The following is a 5,562-nucleotide window of genomic DNA, read 5'->3' on the forward strand; positions in this document are numbered from 1 at the left end:
TGGCAATGCCCATAGGGAAGAGGGGTTTGGAGGCTGGGAGAAAGGGGTGAAGAGTTACAGAGGTACAGATTAGTAGCTGATAGATGGTCATGGGAATAGGGAGCACAGCATAGGGAATACAGTCGGCAGTAATGTAATGGCTAGATGTAGAGCCAGAGGAGAGAAAGAGCAATCAGGGGGATCACTTCATAAACTATATAAATGTTCAACCAAGGTACTGTATACTTGAAACTAATAATAAAATAAAATTTAAACATATATATTTTTAAATATACCTGTGCTGCTTTCCTGTATAGTCCTTTTTTTGTATGAAATGTCTTTTATGCTTTGGAAATGTAGCCATTTGGTAGAATCAGACAGAGTTCTTTGTTTATGGTCCTTAATGTTTACCATATTGGCAGCGTGCTTGCTCATATTGAATAAAGTAATTTCTGATTGCTGCTTTCTAAGTAACTTGCAGTTGCAGTTTTCAAAAAGCTTTATTATTTAAAGAATGCCTCCATTGTGGCCTTTAACTATTTCTTCTGTTTTAAGAAGTCAGATTCATTTACTGAGATTAAGAAATAAGAAGTAGAAAATAGGAACCAAAGAAAATTAATTAGCATTTAAATCAGATGTAGAAAGCAGTAAGCAGATTTTTATTGGTAGATGTCCCCCTGAACCCCCTCCATTGGTTTGGGGAGATAATCAGATGTGAGTTTGGTTTGGAAAGAGAAGTCGAGAATTAAAAAAGTTAATCAGAGAGCAGATGTTTCTATTTTCTTTGCAGAGGCTTGTCTCACTTAAATGCAAATAGTTCCTTTGTTTACTTGAATGTCTGCCTACAGGTAGATTTTTTAGTTGAATGGTTTTAGGCACCGAGGTAAGAAAGAAGAGACAGACCACATAATTATTCTGGTCTTTATTTTCTTTATCTGTAAAATAAGAACATTGGAATTGTTGGCTTCTAAATTCCCTTTAGCCCAAATATATTCTATCTGTAACAGGAGAGTAATATGGTACAAATGTCTTTGAAGATTGATTTTGTTGTATAAAGTAAATGTAATGGTAAGAGAGGAAATTTTATTGGAGGCTGTTGAAGTGATCCAGGCTTGATATCAAATGTAAAAACGGTAATGAGAGAAAGTGAGAAATATCTACACTGAAATGGATATGGGGACGATAGGAGTTAAAAATGAGTCATTTATTCATTCATCAGTTACTTAATCAAAATTTCATTATATATAAAAAATAATCCTGATCTCACAGGAATGAATATGAAGGTCGAATATAATAATATATAGAAAACATACATGTTTTCATTCTCCTTTGTTGCCTATGGTTTGCCAGGCTGAGGGTGCCTCCCTCTTTTAAACTAGGTTTTACTTTGTTTTAGTTTCGATGAGACAAAAGTTTGAGGACAGTGAAAGGCAGAGACTTCACGGGGTTACCCTCACTGTTGTTCTCTTTCAAATTCATGACACAAACAATATTTAGATACTATCTACAGTGCTTTTCAACCTCTGTCCAAAGAAGGGTTGGACAGAACCTTGTTTGAAGATGGGAAACTTCAGCCCTCAGAATGGTCCTGGGCACAGAGCTGGCACTGATAGTTCTCATGATCAAAGGCAAGGTAGGGTGAACAGACAGCAGAGGAGTATCAAAGCCTGGAGCTGAGCCCTTGGTGAGAATTTCTAGCTTTTTCCTAGAAGAATATTCTTAACCCTCTTCAAGTACTTCTCTTGGGGCAGAGATTACAAGTTGATGATGAAATACACTTACAGTCTCTGCCTATGTGCCTATGGTGAAATGCCATTAGCACTCTCTCCATTGTGTTATTTGGGTACAAAGGCCATGTGTCTGTGTACACACATTAGAGAGCTGTAGAGATAACAAAAGAGCCAAGGAACAGAATTCCTAAAAAAAAAAAAAAGAACTTCCAGCAGAGAATTTTCATGTGTTATTTTTCATTTTTTCCTCAATACATGTATATAACTGTTATTCCAGTAAGGCTGGCTTGGATTGGCTCATCATTCTTAAGTCTAAACTATAATTTATCTACCCCCAGATAAACTGTAAAGGACAATTTATATACATTGTATTTGCTTTGTTAGGCAGAAGGTATACCAGTTTAGGTCTAGGACCACCTAGTTCTTTTGTTTTACGTGAACGTCATTGCGAATTGTGGATCTTTGAGTTGTATGAGCCTCATAGAGCTGACTGGGGGAAAGCAAGCCAGTCTCCTCTGTTTGAGTCTGAAGTAGGTGGGAGGCACTGTAGTATAGTGTTTGAGAATCTGGACTCTAGCATCAGTTTATCTGAGTTATTGTATCTATAGATGGGGATGTCTTAGATTTAGTCATAAGACCACCATTTTAGGTTAATCTCAGATCTCCCCAGAAGGACCTTGACTTGTGATCACCTGGTTTTCTTTCCAGACCCGGAGTCAGATTTGTAGCATATTCTCTTATTGAAGTGAGGGGCCTTTTTTTTTTTTTTCTTTTCGTCTTGTTCATAAACCATGCTTAGAATTCTAGAATATTAATTAGGATATTCCTCATGCATTCCTGAATTATTCAAATGTTTTAGTAAGGTCTTTTAAATATTAGCTATTATAAATTTAATCTTACTTGCTTAAATTATACTGAAAATTATAATTTGTGGAAAACATTTTCTTTATAAGGTAGGAGGAAAATAGAAATTATATTTTTAAAGGCCCCAATTTCTTCCGTTATTTTTGGTACACTTCCCCCAGAATATATATCTCTTGGTAAGAATATGGAATCTGGGTCAGGGATGGAGCTGAAATTTTGCTCATACATAAGCTGGAGAAACCAGCTGAGGTCTGGACCAATGTTTATATCTAGAAAGACATAGGAGGTCTAGAAGAGAAATAGGTAGGTAAAACCTTATAAACATCTAGAAAGAATGAGAGATTAAGAATACTGGTAAAGTAAAACAGAGGCAATTTCATATACTTAGAAAACGGTTCTCTGTGCTTTAATTTCCTTAGCATACTAATTAGATCACGGTGTGTGGGAACTGTTTTAGGACTTTAAAATGGTTCTGAAAATCTTAAGGTTAAAAAAAAAAGTGTTTTGCTCAATTTCAGAACATTAAATGATAAAAATAGACTCCTAAGAGCTAATGGATAAAAATTTTAAATGATAGAGATTTAAGTAATTGGTACTTTTACAGGTTAAAGCTGTGCCTGTTCCACTGTATTACTTCAGTACTTCCATATTTTGCTCACTCACCTCATATTTATCCCGTCTCTTTAAACATCTTGTTTCAGATTTTGAACTCTTGTATTTCAAGTACTACTTTATAAAATCTGAATTATCAGTACAGCTTTAGAAAAATCACACCTGATAATAGTTTTATGTAATGAATTTCATTGGACTTGCCTGGCATGTTCAAGGACCAACAAATAAACCAGTGTAGCTAAATCAGTGTCACCTTGAGAATTAGAACAAGTAAACACCACTCTTTTGAGGAATTTTGCTGGAAAAGGGATTAGAGAAATGGACAGTGGCTGGGTGGAAGTGTGATCTTGAGAAGGTATGTATGTGTGTGAGATGTGAGAAATTGCAGCAATTTCTAATCTAATGGGAATGATTTAGTAGAGAGAGAAAATGACGATGTAGGACAGAGGGAGAGAAATATTGGCAAAATATCCTCAGATAGGCAACAGGATTGGATCTAGTTTATTTATGGCAAAGTTGGCCATTGGCTAGAGCTCAGAAAATACATCTGTAATAACAATGAAATACAGGGAATATAGAATCAGGTTTTGAAGTATAATTTGATGATTTGATAAATAAAAACAAGATACTTTTCATTTGCGGAAAGAAAGGTCTTTCAAAAAGCATAAGTAATTATCTTATTAGCATAGAAGGGAATAATATTGGAAGAAAGTAAACCTGAATTCAAATTCTAGCTCCGGGGTCTATAGCCATGCTACCCTGAACAAGCCTGATCCCATCTGATCTCTGAAGCTAAGCAGGGTCGGGCCTGGTTAGTACTTGGACAGGAGACCACTTACCTAGGAAGACCAAGTGCTGTAGGTGTAACAAATACAAAATAAGAGAACGTAGCTCACAAGGTCCTTGCAATCTGTGAGGTCAACCAAAATAACAAAAAAACAAATTCTAGCTCCGCAATTTACTAGCCATGCGACAGAACTTAGTTACATCATCCCTGTATTATTTAGGGGCCCAAGAAAAAACAGAATTCACCCCAAAGTGGTTCACATAAAAAGATTTCCGTGAAGAGTCTGCTTCGAGAGAAAGAGCAGTGTTGAAAATGGACAAGAGATGCTAGAGACTAGCAACTGTGGGAAGCTGTTACTTCACCAGGGCCTAAAGGAACAAGGGTGGAAATGGTGTTTAGAGATTCCAATGCTGTCTTCAGACTCATAGCTGAAGCTGTGAAGGGAAGACCATCTGGTAAAAGTTGTAGTCACGGAGGGCCATAGTTGTTATCAGAGATAATGGTGTATGGGCAGGCAGGCAGCTGAGAATCACCTTCTCTCTCCTCCTAAATTCCAATTTCCTGCTTGTGGTTCCCGACCAAAAGAGAAACCAGCTGCATGGGAGATTAGGTGATGCAGATTATAGGGGTCAGCCTCCCTAGGGCCAAGTGAAGGGCAACGAATGGATCTGGGAGGCAAATGCAAAGGAATCACTAAGCCTCAATTTCTCCCTGTATATAATGGGGTCACTTGCAAAGTTGCTGTGATTTTACATGGTTGCCAAGCACCGGACCCATTCATAGCACACTGTATTTAGTAAAGGATAATAATTTTAAGATGGTGGAGCATAATGATTAAGAATCTTTAAAGCTTTGGAATTCAGCAGATCTGAATTTAATTTGTCTGTGCCATTTACTAGTCATGTGACTTTGGGCAGTTTACTTCACCTTTCTTAGGTACTGTTGTGTCATCTGTAAAATGAGGAAATATGGCTTACCACAGAGAATTCTAGTAAAGATTAAAGGAGACAATATGTAGTAAGTGCCTAACATAGTGCTGATAGATAGCATGAAGTCTAAGTCACCATACCGGCATCATATAATTTGATTAGTAGAGTAGTAAATGAGATTAGAGTAGTCCCCCCTTATCCATGGGAGACACATTCAAAAAACCCCCAGTGGATACCTGAAACCATGGATAGTACCGACCCCTATATATACTATGTTTTTTCCTATACATAACAAACCTATGATAAAGTTTAATTTATAAGTTAGGCATAGTGAGATTAACAATAACTAATAAAATAGAACAATTATAATAATATACTGTAATAAAAGTTATGTGAATGTGACATTAAGTAAAATAAGGGTTATTTGAACACAAGCACTGTAATACTACCACAGTTGATCTGATAACTGAGATGTCTATTAAGCAGGTAGTGTATACAGTGTAGATATGAAAGACAAAGGGATGATTCACGTCACCAGCAGGCTGGCGTGAGATTTTATCATGCTACTCAGAATAGTGCTCTATTTTAAACGTATGAATTGTTTATTTCTGGAATTTTCTACTTAATATTTTTGGACCACAGTCAACTGTAGGCAACTGAA

The 5,562-nt window shown here is 36.5% G+C and overlaps 1 protein-coding gene and 1 pseudogene across 1 annotated transcript in view; both read left to right on the forward strand.

The window, feature by feature from the left end:
* PDE3B (phosphodiesterase 3B) overlaps window positions 1-5,562 on the forward strand; it is a 159,082-nt gene that overhangs the window by 72,040 nt on the left and 81,480 nt on the right. The window lies entirely within an intron of this gene.
* On the forward strand, window positions 3,927-4,049 carry LOC111728972 (annotated as a pseudogene).

Source organism: Pteropus vampyrus, unplaced genomic scaffold, assembly GCF_000151845.1.
Source record: "Pteropus vampyrus isolate Shadow unplaced genomic scaffold, Pvam_2.0 Scaffold240, whole genome shotgun sequence".
Taxonomy (NCBI): Eukaryota; Metazoa; Chordata; class Mammalia; order Chiroptera; family Pteropodidae; genus Pteropus; species Pteropus vampyrus.